Source organism: Aotus nancymaae, unplaced genomic scaffold (genome assembly GCF_030222135.1).
Source record: "Aotus nancymaae isolate 86718 unplaced genomic scaffold, 86718_ANA_hifiasm-v0.15.2.pri h1tg000006l, whole genome shotgun sequence".
Classification (NCBI taxonomy): domain Eukaryota; kingdom Metazoa; phylum Chordata; class Mammalia; order Primates; family Aotidae; genus Aotus; species Aotus nancymaae.
Window position 1 is genome coordinate 11,554,726 of NW_026988417.1, and position 21,008 is coordinate 11,575,733.

Genomic DNA, 21,008 nt, shown 5'->3' on the forward strand with positions numbered 1-21,008 from the left:
TTCCATCACAGCTCCAGAGGACAGAATTCTAAGATTTAGGTGTCACAGGGCCTCACTCTCTCCAAAGGCTCTAAAGAAGACTGTTTCTTCCTTCTTCCAGCTCCTGGTACTACTGGTGTTCCTTAACTATGGTTACATCACTTCAGTCACTGCCTCTGCCTTCACATTATCTTCTCCTCTTTATCTGTCCATGTCTCCTCTTTTATCTTTTATAAAAGCATTTGCCATTGGCTTTGGTGCTCGCCTGGATAATCCAGATGACCTTACCTTAAAAAGGCTGAGGTTTTTAATTATATCTGCAAAACTGCTTTTTCCCCAATAAGGTCACATCCATAGGTTTTGAAGATTAGGACATGGCCATACATTTTTGAAGACCACCATTCAACTCTCTACAGTTCTCTTCCTCCCCTCTAGTCTTCTTCTTGGACCGCTTTTCTGGATCTTATGAAGAAATGTCACCATCATTCATGTTTTGGGTAAGAGCTAAAACAGCGAATCCAGTTGAGATGCAGAACATTCACATTTTGACAGATTAAAATATCCACAGAACTTGATGATTCTCATGTAAAACATTCATCAAAAATCGTAATTAATTTTGAGACTATAAACTCAATGAACACGGAACTGCAACCTCTTCAAAGCATTAGCTCTAATACTGTGTTTCACTGATGTGCAGGAAATGTTCCTTGGATATATGGATGGAGAAAGACTGGAAGGTCATAAACCCCAGTTACCTACCTTCTTAAGGGATGGTCTGGGATTTACACTCACCTACTTGGTGTGGGTGGACAAAAGCATCCTAGAATGAGAATTGAACTAGCAACCAAAAGAATCATATTTAGATCTTGTTCCCAAGTCCTAGTTCTTGAATCTGAAATTAATTCCTATTCTGGCATTCTCAAACTTCATTATTATTACTGATGCATGCACCCTAAAGCATTGGTTCTCGCTGGAAATACAGTTTGTGGGCAAGGGGAGGAACTTAGGGAAGGTACAAACATGCCTGTTTAATGAACCTACACCAGATTGTTTGCGTGTATCTAGAAGCTTGAGTTTCCCCTCCTACCACCTTTCACAGGGATGTTTACCAGCAGGCACCGGATAAAGGGAGGTAAATAGCCACAGATTATCATGCTTGGAGCGCTGAAGCCAGGAACCAAAACCACTTTTCTCTGCAACCAGTCTTCTTCCTCCTGCCTTGCTTTCCAGTGGTGTGTGTAATATTAGCACATGGTGAGATGCAATTAAAATGTGTGTCGTGGAGCGTGGGTATCTTTACATTCTAATTACAGGTTAATAGAATGGACCCAGAGAGACTGCCTAATTAATCTTGGAAAGAGGGGTGTATATTTAATGATCCTTCAGTAAAGGAGCTATGCTTCCTCCAAGAGGATTGGATTGAAAGGAAGTTAAATTCAGGTAGGGGATTCATTTCTGGGTGAATACATACCATTAACATTATGCTCACGAAAAAGCAGTCTACCAAGTAAGTGTACGTTCAACTGAATTCATGGCAGCTGATATTGTAAAAGTATCAGGGTATTAAAGTTACCTACATGATAAAACAAATATATAATGACTTTTACAACATGGATTGGATTAACTTTACCAGTTCGTGGTAAATATCTTTTATTAATGGTCTTTTTTTTTTTTAAGACGGGATCTCCCTCTGTTGCCCAGGCTGGAGGGCAGTGACACAATCATGGCTCGCTGCAACTTCAAACTCCTGTACTCAAGAGATCCTCCCACCTCACCTCTGGAGAAGCAGGGACTACAGGGGATCCCCACCATGCCCCTATATATATATGTTTTATATATATATATATCTTTTATATATATATATGTTTTTTATATATATATGTTTTATATATATATATATGTGCAGACATTTAGTATAGACTATATATATATATATTCTCTCTATGTTGCCCAGGCTGTCTTGAACTCCTAGCCTCAAGCAATTCTCCTGCCTCGGCCTAGCAAAGTGTTGGGATTACAAGTGTGAGCCACTGTACCCAGCCAATGGTCATAATTTTTTTAACCTCCAAGTATCTGTACCATTTGTCATAGTGCTTTGACCATTCTCATTAAAAAAGCAGAATCTATTTCCTCACCTCAGGAATACAGATGAGTCAGGTGATTTGCTTGGCCAATGAGATGTGAAAAAAATGTAATGATGTTCTTGCACAGAGATGCTGTGCCTTTGCACTTCTCTGTCAGGACGAGAACATGCTGGGGCTAGCCTCCAAGGATGAGAAACAGGTGGAATAGACTCACAGTAGCCAAAGCTTGCCTAGAACAGCCAAGAAGCAGCTGACCCTGGACTTGAGTGAGTCCAGCTCAGATAATCAGTACTGCTTTGACCCCAGATGTGTGAGCAATAATTAACACTTTTTGTGGGTTTTGTAGTTTTTTGTTTTGCAGTACTATTGTGGTCATAGATAACTAATACGTAAAATCATAGGTTTGTTGTGAGGACTACATGGCCTGTATGTGAGCATGTTTAACTCAGCAGTTAGTATTCTCAGAGATCTCAGTGAATGGTAGGTATCATTGCAATTATTACAGCTCCAGGTTGTTTTCCATGAAGGCATCTTAGGGAATTTGGCTCACAATGCTCTTTTCTTCTTTGTTCTGCTCCTTCTGTTTACCTGTGGCGTGAAGTAAACTTTCAATTTCTAGTCATTTATGGTCAAGTGGGCGGGAGACTACATTTAGACTCCCCATTGAACCTCTAGTAGAGGTTTCAAATCAACAAATTCCATAGATTATTTACAGTTCTTCACAGAAGGACACATCATTAATTCAACAAAAGTTTCTTAAGCCAATATTAGGTTTTAACATACTGCAGCACAGAACCAAACAGAATAGATAGAGTTTCTGCCCCCTTGGAGCAAACATTCTTTTGATATACTGATGATTCTACTTAGTCATTCACATATTTCTTAGTGTATTCATTAATCCAGTAAATATTGTTGATCACCAGTTAGTACTGGGACAGCAGTAAGTACCCTTTCCAGTCTCTAAAGAGAAATTTTTAAAAATTCAGATTTTGTTAAATATAAAACTTCCAGATTCTGATATGTTGGCAGTAAATTGAAAAAAAAGCTTTGTGTGGGTCAAGTAAAAAAAAATCAAGGGTCACCATTTGAGATGCTACTTTGTAGCTTGCACTGAAATTATCTGTTTGAATTTTATCTCTTCTTTTAGATTATGAATTCATTTGAGATGAGATCAGTAGATTCATCTTAGTGTCGTATTCTGTCCTATTCTTTCAAGTAGGAAGTGTCTGTAAATCCTCATGAAATGATTGGTGAGACTCAGTCTCTGTATTCAAGGAATTACAAAGTGATCACGGTGATAAGTCAGAAAAGACAGGTTCACAAATAACAATTACATGTTAATAACAATGGTAAAGGCAACAACTGCTTTCAATTTGTAAATTCCTACTATGTGCTGGGCATTGTACTTAGCCTGAAGATATGCTGACTAATTTATTCATCCCTGCAATCCTACAAAATGCTTTAACCCTATTGTCACCTGAGTATCTCTAAATGCTCTTGTCTTCTGGCTATTTGCCCTGAACACCTAAATTTAAAATGGCCTAAACCCCATTCTCCATAAAGGAGAGAATCAACTCTTTGCCATTTGGAAGTAAATCTCCATAGATCACGAAGACTTAATTTCTCTTCCTTTCTTGCTCCAGCATCCTTCCTTCCTCTGCTGGATTCTGGCCCTTCCTGTGTATCATCTTCCATAGTTGTTTTATTCTCATAAAACTCAAACATTGTGACAGCCCCTTTGTCCTTGGTTCCCCAAAACAACTACAAGAGCAGTGCTTTTCAGAGTTTCCTGAAGATTTGGGATTGGCAGGTAAGGATGTCACTGAACATACCATAAAATGATATTTCTAAAAAATATATTCAGACATACTATTCTTAAAGTCTCTTGTTTGCATAATGTTGGAGAAATGTCACTGGTTACTTCTTATTCCTGCTGTCTTCCTACCAAATTGTTCAAGGATTCCCTGTCTCAAAACCACCGTAAGTATCTTGAGCTCTGTCATCTCTACCATTTAATTTCCACTAAGACCTCCAGAGTCTCCAGTTGCCCCAGGGAATTCCTAACTTGTGTTCATAGATTGGAAGAATTAATATTAAAAAGTTCATATTACTCAAAAAATTTACAAATTTAATGCAATCCATATGAAAATTCCAATGACAAATCTCACAGAAATAGAAAAAAAAATTCTAAAATTCATATGGAACCAAAAAGACCCTGAATAACTAAGGCAATCTTGATTAAAAAAAAAAAAAGACCAAAAATAACCGGAATCATCACACTATCTAACTGCAAAATATACCACAAAGCTAAAGTAACCCAAACAGCAAGATACTGGCATTAAAAGCAGATGCATAAACTGGGTGTAGTGGCTCACACCTGTAATCCTAGCACTTTGAGAGACCAAAGCAGGTGGATTACCTGAGGTCAGGAGTTCGAGACCAGCCTGGCCAACATAGTGAAGCCCCATCTCTACTAAAAATGCAAAAATTAGCTTGGCATGGTAGCACATGCCTGTAGTCCCAGCTACTCAGGAGGCTGAGTCAGGAGAATCTCTGGAACTCAGGAGGGGGAGGCTGCATTGAGCCGAGATCATACTACTATACTACAGTCTAGGTGACAAAGCAAGCCTGTTTTAAGAAAAAAAAAAACAGATGCGTAGACCAATGGAACAGAACAGAAAGCCTAGAAATAAATTCACACATTTATAATGAACTGACTTTTGACAAAGGTGCTAGGAACACACAATGGAAAAACACAGTCTCATCAACAAATGTTGCTGAGAGACTTGTGTATTCACAATTAGAAAACTGAAATTAGACCCTTATCTCACACCATATACAAAAATCAACTCAAAATGGACTAAAGACTTAAACATAAGACCTGAAACTATAAAATTACTAGGCACAAAATAGAGAAAATGCTTCATAATATCGGTCTAGGCAATGACCCCAAAAGCACCAGCAACAAGAGCAAAAATAGACAAATGCAATTACATCAAACTAAAATCTTCCACACAGCAAAGAAATCAATCAACAGAGTGAAGAGAAAACCTAAGAAACAGGAAAAACTATCTGCAAATCCTATTAAGTTCTTAGAATGGGTCATCTCTTGTGATGTTTATTTTTATGTGTCAGCTTGGCTGAGCTATGATTCCTGGCTTTTTGGTCAAACACAAGACTGGATGTCACTGTGAAGGTATTTTTAAGAGGTGACTAATATTTAAATCAGGAGACTCTGAGTAAGGTGAATGATCCTCCAGAGTGTGGATGGGCCTCATCCAGTCAGTAGAATGCCTTATGAAAGAGAAGAGTGACATCCCTAATGAGGAAGGGATTCTGCCTCTTGACTGCCTTTGGATTCAAGACTGAAACATCAACTTTTGCTAGAATTTCCAGTATGGAATACGGACAGTTTTGGACTTGCCACCTCCTATAATTGCATAAGCCAATTTAAAAATAACAATCTCTTTATATATTTGTGTGTATATATGTGTCTTATTATTTCTGTTTCTCTGGAGAACCTTGACTAATGCACTTCTTTTGGCCTTGCTCTGCTCTTTTGACATTGCCCTAGGGCAGAGGGGTTATCGTCTTTCATACTCAACTGGGCCTATCAAGGCATGTTGGCAAACAGCCAACAAACCCTAAGGACATTTTCCCCAGTCCCTAAGGACATTTTCCCCAGTCCCTAAGGACATTTTCCCCAGTCCCTAAGAGGGCACAACAAGCTACTGGCAGATGGTAGTGGAAGAGCGTTTCCCCTTTTGAATACATTCTAGTTTTGCTTTTGTTTGTTCATTCATAAAGTAAAGGAAATGAAAATTCAAGAGATTGGATTATTTTCCCCCAAGCTATTACATGGTCAGCCTGAACTCATGAACTTCAAAGCTGACGTCTTTCCATCATGCCTGCCTGTCTCAATAATGTCAAAATAATTAAGACAGATGCACATTGCATATCTTGGCTTAGTCAGGGAAAATTCAACTGGAAGATGAAGACATGAAGACCCTGAAGAATGGGCTGTTCATTCCAGGGATGGTGGGTGGAAGGATGGCAGAAGGAAAGGCAGAGAGATGGGGAAAAATAGATTATTTATTTGGGGAAATGGAGAATAAAAAATATCTGGCTGGAACAGAATCTACTCTGGAAATAGCATTGGAAGAGGAAGCACAGCTAGATTGGGTGTGGGGCATGTTTTGAGAGGACCTGAATGGTAGGACAATAGCTGCTATGAGAGACTAACATGGGTAGCAATTGTATTCAAGTTGTAAGTGCCCTGTGTGTGATGTCACTGGACCCCTAACTCTGGGCCTACCTGGAATAAATGAAATGAAGAGCTTTAATTGCACAGGAATCAAGATGATGACATAAACATAATTCATAATTTGCAGCCCCTCTTCATATTAAGTAATGTGCAAAGAATATAAATCTGAAGGTCATTTTTTGAATGTGAAAGGCACTTGGCAGCGTTAAATTATTTTTCTCTCATAATTCTAAAAATTTAAAGCAGATGTGTTTCTGTCTATTATCATAAAGATGCTGCTGACGAGGAACTGCCTAGAAATGGGTGAGATTTCAATGTTGACCTAAAATTGTTCCCTCCTGCAGGATGCTACTTGAAGCTCCACAGCTGCGGTTCCCTTCCTTAGTCTGTTGGTTTTCATTCTGAGGTTTATTTTCTACCTCTCTCTCCTGGAGCTAGGCCATATTGTTGCCCATCAACTTCTAAGACATTTGGTGTTCTTCCCTTCCTGCCTTCTGAATTTTGCACAGACTGAATCCTCTGCCTGAAATGCTCACCCTTACCCTTCTTTCTCATTCATTTCCTACTGGTCCTACAGATTTGGTTAGAAAGTTGCTTCACTAGGAAAATCTTTGGTGGGAGTTGGACCTGGGCAAGTCTGCTGGACAACACTTACAACACTTTCACAGCAGCTCATGTATGTAATTTTCCATCTCTGGCATCCTTGTGGGCCCTCATGTCCACCTGTTTCCATTTGAAGCTTACCCTTCCTTCAGGTCACTTGTATTATCTGCTACCTGCTGCCTCCCATCTGTATCTAAGCCCCACTCTAACTATGCTCACTGCTTCCTTTACTTTAAGCCACTTATAGTACACACTATGGTAGATGAAATAATGGCACCCCATAGATATTCTTGTCTTAATTCCCAGAACCCTGGATTTTGCTACCTTCGACAGCAAAAATGACTGCAAATGTGATTAAGTTAAAGATCTTGAGCTAGATAATCCTGGATCATCTTGTTAGTGCTAAAGTAATCACCCACTGTGTTAAAGAAATGAAGGAAGCAAGTGGCACAGTCAGAAGAAGGTGATGAGACAGCAGAAGCAGAGGTTGGCGTGATGAGCTTTGAAGATAGACATGGGACGATGAGCCAAAATATGCCGCTGGCCTCCGGAAGCTAGAAAAGGCAAAAAGACTGAGTTTTCCCTGGAACCTAATGAAGAAACCCAGGTGTACTGACAATCTGATTTTAGCCCAATGAGACTGTGTTGAGCTTCTGACCTCTAGAACTGTCAGAGAATAATTGTGTGTGTTTTAAGCCACAAAGTTGGTGGTAATTAGTTACACCAGCCATAGAAGATGAACACACACATCTCCTTGCTTCACTGTAACAGAACTTCTTTCCCCATCACAAAGCCAGGTTTTCTCAAAGAGAAGGAGCTTGCCTTACTCACCTTTGTATTCTTAGCTTGTGTCACAAAGCAAACACAAAGGCAATCTTTTTTAAGTTTTTAAAAAAACTCTGTTTAAAAAGGATAATTTTTAAAATACTAATAAATATATAAATGGATAAATCAGTCTATCAGATTTGCTGGAATTGACTTTTTGCTTAACTTTTCAAACAGATTTTGTTTTGAATGTTTTATGAAAACATAATGTGCTTCCAGAGAAGGGTACATACCATTAGTGGACAGCTTAGCGAAGTTCACAAAGTGAATATCCAGCTCCAGATGCAGAACATTCTCATTGCCTTTAGAACTCCCATATGCCTCCTTCCACTCACTACCCACAGCCCAAGAGTTTCCACTCTAGCACTTTCTACCACTATGTGCTTCTTTTTCAAATAATGCATTCACGTGACGAAGAATTTGAATAATCAAGAAACATATATGGTGAAGAGTAAGTTGTTCTGGCCCTGTTCACTGCTGATTCTCCTCAGAGGCAACTGCTGTCAGCAATGTATCATGAATCCTTTGAGACATCTTAGGTGTATTTCGGTATATATCTTTTGGTTTTTGAGTCACTTTCTGCAGAAGGATTGTTTGTGGATTAACTGTTACCTTTAGCTTTTACGCTAAACTAGCAAGCCAAATCTAGGCAGTTTGGGAGCCAATACATGTGGCACAATTCTCAAGAAAAACAATCTCACTCTAGCAGCTGGGAAACCCACATTGCTTTGCTCACTGGCCTCATGTCCATCTCTGGCCTGCTGTCCCCCTGCCAGATTCACATGCTCCACGATACTAGAAAAGGATCTTAACACGATCATAAAGAAAGCAGCTTTGGAAGAAAGCATATTAGTAATAGCTCCTTAGAGGTGAGTTGGCACCCAGCTGTTAAAATCTGCCTTCTGTTTAAAGCCGAGAAAACACAGGCCTGTGATTCACTTGTGGTGTCACTGTGTGCATTGGGTGTCAAATTCCAACCGCATGCTAGAGTTGTCTGCTTGCTGGAAAAGGCCAGATGTAAGTGAGAGCTTCTCTGAAACTACAGTCGTGAAAATGCTAACTCTAGACACATTTAAGGCAATGTGATTCTGATACACTCACCACCTGGGAAAAATGGGCCTCTCTCTTCCTTTATGCTGGGACAGTCCACATCTCCTCCCAGAACGCACTTTTGTACCCCAAGAAGGCAGTGGAGGACAATAGACACGACATGGAGTCTAGACTCAGGAAATGTAGGTCAACATCCTGCTGCATCACCTAAAAGCTCTGTGGTTTTAGAAAGGTCACTTGGTCTTGGAATCTCACATTAGGTACAGAAAAAGGAAAATGATGACTTGCTCTCGGGTAGTCAGGAGATTCAGTGCAATCACATATGCAAAATTATCTGGAACAAAAATAAGCAGTCGTGATTATCCCACACCTCTTTCCACTAGAAAATAAAAAACCAAAGCTCACCTATTTCTACCAAAAGCCAGCTTCCCTTTTTCTGGAAACAAACACAAAACTTAGGATCATCTCCAGTTCCTTCTTTCCCTTGACTCCTTATTAATGAATCTTCCAGTCCCCCAGACCCTTCCCTATGGTATTTTCTAACAAAAGATTCCGGGCCAGGCACGGTGGCTGACGTCTGTAATACTGGCACCTTGGGAGGCTGAGGCAGGCACATCACAAGGTCAGGAGTTCCAGATCAGCCTGACCAATAAGGTGAAACCTCGTCTCTACTAAAAATACAAAAAAAAAAAAAAAAAAAAGAAAAAAGAAAACAAAATTAGCCGACTGTGGTGGCACATGACTGTAATTCCAGTTACTCGGGAGGCTGAGGCAGGAGAAATGCTTGAACCCAGGAGATAGCCATTGCAGTGAGCTGAGATCACACCACTGCACCCCAGCCTGAGTGACAAAAGTGAGACTTTACTTAAAAAAAAAAAAAAAAAAAAGAGATTCCTTGCCTTCTGCCCCAACTCAAGCAGATCCCTCCTTCTATCTAGTCCGGCAGTTCTCAGCCACGGTCATCTTTACCCCCACCCCACCCCAAGCATATTTGGCAATGTCTGGTCACAATTTAGTTGTCATAACTGGGGAGCATCTCCTGGGGAGTGTAGGTGCTGCTAAATATCTTACAATGCAAATGGAAGCTACCTACATGATATGGTTTGGCTGTGTCCCCCACAGCAACTCTCATCTTGAATTGTAGCTCCCACAACATGCACATGCTGTGGGAGAGACCCGATGGAAGATAATTTACTCATGGGAACAGGTCTTTCCCATGCTGTTCTCATGATAGTGAGTAATTCTCATGAGATTTGGTGGTTTTATAATAAAGGGGAGTTTCCCTGCACAAGTTCTCTTCTCTTATCTGCTGCCATGTGAGACGAGACTTTTACCTTGCACCATGATTGTGAGGCCTCCCCAACCACGTGGAACTGTGAGCCATTAAACCTCTCTATTTTGTAAATTGCCTAGACTTGGGTACATCTTTGTCAGCAGCCTGAAATCAGACTAATATACCAGAACAAAGCGTATGTGGCCCAAATGGCAGCAGTGCCCAGGCTGAGAGATGCTGATTTAGCTGAAGCCTTTTGGTCATCTCATGTTTTTCTACTCTTCTCTGCCAGGCTAATGTTCCTAAAATTTTCTCTTATAATCTAGAACTCACAATGATTTCTTATTTTCTAGAAGACCAAGCCCCAAAATGTAAGCCTACTTTGTTTACCTGTAGAAAAGGAAAATATATGTTAAAATATTTAACCTCCTTGAGAAATAAATATGTACCAGAAATTGTTCTAAGTATTTAACCTACAATAAGTCATTTTATCCTAGAAACAGCTCTATTAGAACTAAACTCAAGTGTTTTTTTAAGCTCTGATATTATAAGATGGCTTTCTTTAATTAACCTTGGAACATGGTAGGCACTCAATAAAAATTTTTTGAACACCAATAGCTAACGACAAATGACATGCTTAGATTTGTTGAGCTTATTACATAACAGACACTAAGTGTCTCATATATATTGCTTCATGTCATCATCATTTTCCCCAGTAACAGGGAGAAAACGTGTTTAACTTAGTTATAGCCAGTCAGATTCTCATAGAGTTGAAAGCCCGTAGGAAGACAGACACTAACATAAAATATCATTTTTTAAATCCCTAAGCTATTTTTTAAATCTACAACGGGAAAATTTCTGTGAGGCGAAGTAATCTAGATGTAAACACATTTCAGTGTCTTTTATCCCTGTCCTGGTAGAAAACAAACATCTGAGGACCTGTAGGCACGGATCTTTGAAGCGTTTATCTCCTGCCCTATGGTGTGCATGTATCTTATGAAAGTTTCCAATGAACTAGCCGTGTCTTGCTCATTCTATCTGATTGGGATAACGTCATGAGCACCATGGACTGGCGTCTGTTCTGCAGAATGTCCAGCTGGTCCTGGAGTCTTCAGATCAGGACTATATGTTAAGACAGGGGAAATTTAACATAGCCCTGAGCAGGACTGTTCAGAGCAGGGCTATTGTTTATTCCAGAGCAATGTAAACTTTGATCCTTTTTCTGGTAGAGATCTAAAAGAATGGTTTGCTAGACTGATGTGCACAGGCAGTGTACCTAGAAACACGTTAACCTGCTCTAGTAACATCCCACACATGGCCTAGCATCTGTAATTGGGGCTACTTCTTGGATGAAATGGCAAGAGTTGGTTATTGCCCATCAGAATCTCCTACTAGATTTGTAGGATCTAGTCTGAGACAGTACATTGTAAAATAATGGGGACCACTATCCCCACATACTTAGAGTTTTTAAGAGGATATTAATTTCTGCCATTTCTCCTGGTATGCAATATTGTTTAGATTTACTCCTTTGGCCAAGGGACATCCCGTTTCAGAGGCTTTTACTTGGCCTTACCTATTAAGCAGAGGAATCTGTGGGAATTGTGACAGCCACCAAGGGTGTTGCAAAACATTCTCCAGGATTTCCATGACAAAGCACTACAGAGTGAAGGGCTTAAAGGACAGGAATTTGTTTTCTCACAATACTGGAGGCCAGAAGTACAAAATCAAGGTTTTGGAAGGATTCTTTTCTCCCGAGGGCCCTCTCCTTGGCTTACAGATGGTCATCTTCTCCCCCATCTTAGCATGGCCTTCCATCTGTGTGTGTCTGTATCCTAATCTCCTCTTCTTATAGAGACATCAATCATATTGGATTTAGACCCATGTATATGACCTCATTTTACCCTAATTACCTCTTTAAAAAGCCTGTCTCCAAGTAAGGTTGTATTCTTGGATGCTAGGGGGTTAATATTTTAACATATAAATTTGAAGGAACACAATTAATCCTGTAACAAATGTTTATTGCAATGAAATAATTGGGGACCAAGAATGACTACCTGGCATATCCACAAAATAGTCACTGGATGCAGAACATCCCAGGAAAGGCATGAGCCTGGGTAATGGAGCTCTCTGGAGCTGAAGCCATTTTTACAGGAACTGGAAGCTGAGGGCTGCCTGCAGCAGCACTCCCACAGCTGGAGATTCCAACCTTTCATCCTAAGAGAAGTTCTGTGTGACACATCATAGCATCCACCACACAATACTTAGGTGTGTTGATGGCATTCAAATGGATTCATCAATAGATTTGCTCATGAATCCATTTGAATGCCATGTTTTATAAATGTGGAATCTGATTAATTAAAAAGTATACCACTCCTCCCAAGTGACTAATGGCAGTCATCACTCTAAGCCTTTGTGGTTTTGGACATTCCATTTTCAGCAACAAGGTAAAATTCAGTAGGTAAAATAAAACAATAAATGAGATATCAAAAATGCCTGCATTCTCATTTAGCTATCATAGAATTCCCTTGCTACTTAAAGTCATCCATGAAGCAGCAGCTGCTGCATTCCCTTTTAGCTTGTAGAAATGCAGAATCTCAGATCCCACCCAAAATCCACTGCATTGTTACAAAATTCACTCAGGTGGATTCCTACTCTCAGCAAAGTTTGAGAAGCATTGCTATATCTGACCCTGAGCAAGTAATTAACCTCTGTGAGCCCGATTTCATCTGTAAAAGAAGGCAATTATAACTAAAGGCCCCTTAGATACCTTCAAGTTCTAAAATGCCATAACAAATCTGAGCTGAGCTTGATCTTTAAAAGTAACGCTGTGCCTCTCATGGAAAATGCATTGCACCTTCATCCCTCCTTATGCATGAACGTTCTGCTTCCTGCAAACTTGACTTCCATCTGTAATCGGCAATCAGAGTCATGGACAAAGGAAAACTTCCGAGAGCCTAAATGCAAAAGACATTCTTGATAATATATCAGCTCTGCACCTTAAGGCTAAAGTGCCCTATAAGTGTTTCAGGGTGACGTGCAAATGTGCTGGATCAACACTTATTGCAGTTGGAGTCATAATTTAGGTGAAGACAGCAAAGATTATTACTGATTTTACCATTTAGTGACTTGACCCTCAACAGAGGACTGATGACTCCTGGTTAGCCATTACAATTTATGGCAATGCTTCATTTAGAAGCAGCCATCAGCAAGATAGTGATGGGAGGCAGGGGGAAAAGATCTAAGATGAATGAAATTTTGCTTGAAGGTTGAATATCAAATTATCACCCATTCTCTCTGTGTGGATCATTTGAAGCCTTAGGCTCCCTTTAAATGAAAAATTCCAACATGATAACACATTACAAATACTTGATTGACGATCTGCACATAGAGTTTGGTACAAAAAAAAAATGCTAGCCAAAGCTTACCATCAAAAGATATGTTGACTTTTTGTAAAGATCACAAGTAAAAAGTTGCAAGGCTGGTAAAAACTACACAGTAACAATTGCTTGAAAAATAATGATATTATTATTAGTTTTAATGCCAATAAGATAATTGTGACTAACCTGTATTGAGCACCTTCTGAATGCCAGAAACTTCTAAAATGCACTTTATTAATTCTTAAAACCAAATAAGAAGCATACCATTATAACACTCATTAAGCAGACGAGGAAACTGAAACTTAGATTAAGAGGTGCTCCCAAGTGATGTAGCTGGAATATAAACCCAGATAATGTGATGCCAACTTTCTATTTTATGTATAGAATATATGTAACACAAGTATACATATATCTCACATGTATACATAACACATATACGTATGTATACATATATCTCACAAGTATTCATAATAAATATATATTATATAAGTTATCATTTCTATCTGATAGATGAGAAAAGGTCACTTACCTGTCCAGGTTCACCCAAGTCTATAGTTAGGCCAGGCAGAGTTTGAGCTACTGCAGTCAGAAGCCATGCCTCTGTCCATGGTACCTCTCCCCACTTAGCAAACCAGCCTGTGCTGGGTTCTTTCCTATTTGTTACAACTACAAACTAGTAAGCCAAGTGATGCCTATCTTAAAATCCCCATTAAGTCGTAGCTCTAGGTGACTTGACAGAGATCAATGTAATTTATAATAAAAATGATATTACAACTTAAGTTTAACATAAAAAGAAATGTCTCTCCATTTTCCACGGAAATAAGCCTATGTGGAACAATATTATTCTATTAAAGATTAATCAGAAGATTCGTGTTTCAAATAGATCCAATAGTTCAATCTTCAGAAATATTCCAAGTGGCTGCCAAATCCATTTTATGATGAGAAGTATTGACTGAGAGAAGAGTAGTGATGTGAGGGGCTCTGTGGGTGTCCATCTGTATGCCCTCAGCATTTACCATCCATTCACACTCTCTCGTTTCCAGTTGTCAGAATCCAGTCTGTCTCCCTGGAGGGTTTGGTTTTCTTTAGTAGACAAGTTTTCCCTACCTGCATGCCAGGCAGGCCAGCCAGCAGTGCTAGGGTGTTATTACCACCACCACCCAACAGCCTTTAATCAATGCCGTGTAGGAGCTGATTGCTTAATGCCCCGGAGCTCCCTTGCCCCTTGGCAGTATAACTCATATTTGTTCTCCACTGTTTCTCAAAATTCCTCAGTGGAATAAGCTGTCCGCAGTGCCATAATGTGCATGATCAAACATTGCTTGATATAATAATATCTTCCTTATTAGCTTCTTATTTCTTTTCTGTCTCTTACTTTCTTACTCCCCTAGTTTTTCCTTGGATCACCTTCCAAATAAATTTGTATTTGAAGCCTTCTTTTAGGTTTCTCCCAGAAGCAAAACTCTGAGACAAGACAGATGACTTTCTGAAGTTTACACTCATATCATAAGTTCAGCATTTTCCTTATGCCTACCACTAGAATACGTTTTAGGGATATTATTATAAACAAGACACATCAGGGCCCCTTCTCTCATCATCACCTCTCTAGTGGGCAAAACACTGGGAACAGTCCAGTGAGCAAAACATTGAGAGAGTAAGTGCAATTTTTCTAAAAGGGATAGCCACAGAGACATAAAAGGTATTTGTGAACAGTGTTCCATTTATTTTGATATTTAAAGAAAAAGTCATGATGGGGAGAATGCTGTGAGCAAAAGGAATACCAACTAGAATGGAAAACTAAATAACCATGCAATGCAACTGGGGAAAAAAGATCACTGTGGCTGCAGGGGAGAGAGACTGGCAATGAAATGAATTATGAGGATGGGGAGGTAGGCAGGGGCCAGATATAGAAGAGACTTCTAATTACAAGTGTTTGGGACTTTGTCTTTAAACAATGAAAATTTGTTGTAATAGTTAAAACAAGGCAGTAGAAAGACCAGTCCAGCTAAAATGTGGAGAATTGCTAAGTGTAAAGAAAAGAATCGTGGCCAGAAGATCAGTGAAGAGATCTTGGTCTTCTAGTCTGGGACTTTTACAATATACTTTGCTTCTTTTGGATGGCTATGTCACTGAGGGGTTCAGTTTAGCAACACACAAAAGAAAATTCATATCATGGAAGCTTAAAGAAGTTAGATGTTTATTTTTATTCTCTCATATAAGAAGTTAACGAGTAGGTGTTTTGCTGGCTATGGTTTGTTGGCTTAAGGATGTTGAGAACAAAGTCCTTGTGTCTATCTTGGTACATATTGTCTGCATAGTTACAAGATGCTCAAATCCCAACAACCTCAACCTCTATGTCTGCATTCTAGAAAAGCAAAAATGGAAAGAAAGGTGGTTAAAAGATATTGGCCAGCCAAGTCCACTTTTTTTTAAGGGTCTTTTCTACGAGTTTGCTTCGTGATTTCTGCTTCTACAAAGCTATCCCAAAGTGTGTCACATGGCCATCTTTAACCAGGGGACAATCACAAATGTAGTTTTTAGATGAGAACATTGCCAATGAGCAAACACAATAAACCTCATCAATTAAGAAGAAAAGGAAAATGAATATTGAGGAAGCAATTAGTAGGCTCCACCCAATCCATGTACAATAAAAATGATTAGATGAAACAACAAACCAACAAACTATAGCAAGACGAATGCTCACAACAGTGATAACAATTCTAACACTGCCTCTGTTTGCAGAACATTTGTATTTTTCAAAGTACATTTTGTGAGTGCAATTCCCCTGTTTAATAGACTTAATAAAATAGTGGAGCATAAAGATACTGAAGTTTCACTAAGCAGAAATAACCCAACAAAAGCTGAAAGCATGAGGACTAGAAACGGCAAAGAAAACAATTTGTCTCTGAACCTTACATTGCTTCTTTACCACAAATTCTTTTTTCTGGACTTTGACTTACATGTATAATTAGTTGTACTTTCTGGAGAAGATGCATGGCAGGATCATTTAGAGAAAGTACCAAAGGTACTGCAAACTGGAGTTCAAATCTAGCCTGTTCATTCACTGCTCATGAGAAATGAACTTATCCTTTGAGCCTCAGATTCCCCCTCAGTAAACAGCACCTGCCTTACAGCTTTCAAAAGGTTTCAAGACAGTTTTTTTCTCTTTCTCTCTCCCTCTTTCTCTCTCTCTCTCCATATATATGTTATATACATATATATATGTGTGTGTGTGTACATTTATATATACACATTTGTGTTTTTGTATTCTTCACTTTAGTGTGCTACTGTTATTAATCAAAGACACTAGAAAGAATATTTGGGTAACAAATTTGCAGAGCGGTAAGTGCTAAATTTTGACTTAGGGAGAAAAAAGGGTGGTTATGTAGCCTGATGCCAAAATGGGACAGGCTTTGCGTGTGAAATGAGGGGGTTTGCTCTATACTTCACCCACCATAGGCATTTTGGAGCATTTCCCAGTGTTAGAGAGAGTCCTTTCTTGGCTCCAGCAGCCTCCTTCAGCACAGAGGTACTGGATTAAGTAGAAAGAGGAGTAAAGAGAATGGGAAAGTTTTTAGGAAGAAGGGCTCCAATTTTTGTTTTCCCTAAGAGTGGTATGTTTGAAGTGTGACCGAAGTCTTCATTACCTAAAATAGTCTCTTTCTCCTGAAAGAAGCTTTGGGAAATGTGGTTGCCACAGAGACTCACAGCTCCAGAGGAGAAAATCCCCAGGGCCTGTGGGATCAGCCTGTGGGGCAGCCCATATGCATAACTTTAAGCTTCATGCTGTGAGTCCTTCTTTGAATGACTGTAATCTTCCGTCCCCTATCACAAGCCTGCAGATCATGGAACAAAATTAACTGAACTCTGCCTCTTACTGAGCTCAGTTAAGCTGCTCAGAATTGCCAGGAGGAGACAGGAAAGGCCATTCACATGTATTTCAGTGTGGTTGACACCTGGCCCATACAGGCAGTGGAATCCAGCCACATTTACCAAACATGACTTCATGCCAGGCTCTAGGCTTCACTGTGGAGACAAAGAATAATAAAGCATAGGTTCTTTCTCAAGGAGTCCCCAGTCAAATTAGAGAGGGCCACTTATGCAGGAAGAGAATCTTGGGAAGTTTCTTGATGGAAGCATTTTTGTTTCATTTTTTTGAGTTGAGCGAGAAACAACAACATGAACTATCAGGCAGAGAGTCAGAATGCTCAGAGCGACAGAGCAGGGACTGAGCTTGGGATGGCCTAGAGGCTGGAAGCAGTTTGACTAGAAGGCCTATTTTGGAAAAATATGCTGGGTCTCATTATGAATGCAGGGCTAAAGCATGTGATTGTTTATCCTATAGCCAACAGACAGTTCACAACGGATGTATTTATTTTATTTATTTAACTATTTATTTTGAGACGGAGTTTCGCTCTTGTTGCCCAGGCTGAGTGCAATGCCGTGATCTCGGCTCACTGCAACCTCCGCCTCCCGGGTTCAAGCTATTCGCCTGCCTCAGCCTCCCAAGTTGCTGGGATTACAGGCATGCGCCACCATGCTCAGCTAATTTTGTATTTTTAGTAGAGACGGAGTTTCTTCATGTTAGTCAAGTTGGTTTCGAACTCCTGACCTCAGGTGATCCACCTGCCTCAGCCTTCCAAGTGCTAGGATTACAGGCATGAGCCACCGTGCCCAGCAAGGATATATTTGGACATTCATTTAAGTTAATAATTCAGCAGCACTATTAACACTGGAGAGGGGAAGATGAGCTAACAACCCCATGTGAGAGTCTGAGGGAAAGGCAATGGAGGTGGGCCTTCTCCTGGGCAGCAGGGAATCAAGTGAGAGGACAGAGTTCCTTATACAATGTGCACACATGGCCACCATGCCAAGTAATGTTCATGACAATTCAATTTCAACTTTAGAGATGCGAAGAGGAGGAATGGCTTATCCTAGGGCCAACCTCCGGGCTTCTTGGACGCAATCCCAATTTATCCATCCAGGGCAGTCTGTGGACTCAAGGTTTGCAAATAAGGCATGCCTTAATGGCAAAAATCATAACTTGTCTCCGGAATTCCTGCCAGGTTAATGAATAGCTTGAATGCTGTTAAAAATAAATCTTTAGCACACAGGGAGAGGAATTTCAGGGATTCAGATAGGGCCATGCATTTAACCTAGCTTCTTCATTTTTGAAAACATCAAATACAGCATGGGGAGAAATGCCACATATAGGTGAAGGGGAGGAAGGCAGCAAATCACACTGCCACGTATGCACCTATGCAACAATCTTGCATGTTCTTCACATGTACCCCAAACCTAAAACACAATAAAAATAAATAAATAAAAATAAAAATAAAAATGTAAATTTAAGCATAAAAAAGAAAAAAAAAAGAAAATAAGCCTCCAGAATTGAAATGTCTTTGCTCGGTCAGTCCCTTTCTAAGTCATTACAGGAGTGACTTCCTGCATGGTCAAATGCAGTTTGAAACAGATGTGTTTAGAATGTATTAATGATATTTGCTGGAAAATATAACCATTTCCCAACATTTGTATTCATTTCTTTGAGCTGTTGGCTTACTTCTGGATATTAATTTAAATCTCTTCCTAATTTTAATTAGACGTAGGATTTAATAGTGTTGAGTCTTTTGGTTTTTTTCTTCTAAGAATGAATGTTAACTTCACCAATCCAGGATTTAAAGTATCTGTATTTATTCCAGGAATTAACAATGAGTGGGGATTAATATTTGGATAGGGAATATATAAGTGCATCCACTGTGCCTTTGGAAATTAATTAAAAATGTTTTAAGATTTTTAAATGGGTTATTTAGTTAAATCATCCCAAAGTAATGAACTGGTGTAAGCCAAGCTTTACTATAAGTCTTAGGTATTTGAGGGTTTTATAGTGTCTGAGTTGATCCCACCTCAGTATTCAGTAACATTAGTATTCATTTTACCTCATCTCATGTCTTGCTTTGCAGTCCTACTGCAAAATGTAGGGGCTGAACCTGTTCACCCACTGCATGTTCAACTGTAGCACTGCTCAATTCCTCTTGTCTTTCTTCAGACATCATGCTGGTCCATGCCCATTTGTGTATTTTTTAAGCACAATTCTATTTTTAATTGGAAAATAATAATTGTATGTGTTTACAGGGTTCAGTGTAATGATCAATATATTTATACATTGTGGAATGATCAAATCAGGCTAATAAATCCATGCCCATTTGCTTTTGTACCTCTAGGTGCCTCTGCTTGAACCCCTCTCCAGAGCTGTGTACACCTCACAAATTTCTGCATATTATTAATAGTCAAAACTTTACTGAGACATCCCCTTTTGAGCAAAGTCTTCAATGCATCTTCTAGACACATCTTATACATTCTCCTTTCACACAACTATATTTGTATTCATAAAAAGGTATTGCACTTGTGTTTAAATGTCTGTCTCCCTTTATCCCCCTGAAAGGCTGAGTGTAGGGCTTCAAAAATAGCAGTGTTAAAACATCTGAACTCAACTTCCTATCTGAGTTCTTTCAGTGATGTAATTAAATGAAAAAAAGTTGGCTTTTTTTAAAAACTGCCAGGTAAATTATACTTTCAATTTGTCAACAGTATTGGTTGAGTTCAGTCATATGTTGGAAATTTACTTAGTGCAGTTATTAAATGCCAACTGAAAGAAATTGCAGAGAAATCTATTGATTCTACAGCTTAGAAATTACAATTTTCTATTTTAAGGAACACTGCTTATATCAAGAATTGAAATGAAATATCAGCGATATGGTCTGATTACAGTCTATGAGTAATACAGCAGAATTTCCTCTGCACTAGGAGTTTTCCTACTTTCTTCTGTGAAGGAACCAAAAGTGAGACCTTTAATGGGGAAATAACCCTACTGTTTGCTTTCTGCTTTGGTTTCTGATTGTCCAGGACCAACCTGTTATGCACAGGAAGAACAAAGTGTATGTTAGAGGCATGCAACACAATCAAGATTCAGAAATTATAGTCCAAATGAACTTTTATTATTTTAAGCTCAGAAGTGTAATAAGCATACCTAAAACTTAAGTTAACAGCAAAATTCAACAAACTCTCATAATATTTTTTTTGAAACCTAGCATTTTATAAAACATGCTGCCAAGGAACGAGTCTCTAGGCTCAGAAACATCTGTCTAACTTTCCCTATTCTCTATGTTGTCATTATTACTTACTTACAGCATAATAGGCCAAGCACACGCAGAGTTTGGCTCTTCATCCATGGCTGTGAATTCCAGCTCTGGGAGCCTGGTGGCCACTGGCCAGCAGCCTCTCCCCTTGGTTTCCTCCTGTGGGGATATTGCATCACATGAGAACACACCTCATGTGATCGAGACAGGGAAGATTGCTCCTCCTTTGAGATGACTTCCCCTCTCCCTCTCTACCTTCAAAGGGAACAAAAGTAAATGTTCATGCTTAAGCTCCCCTTCTAAAGAATGCCATATTCTGATTTATCTTTTAATCTGCCATGAATTGAGAAATCACAGATAACCAAGTTTATTTGAATTACCTAGGAATAAGAATGGAGTTAGTGAAAACAAAGAAAG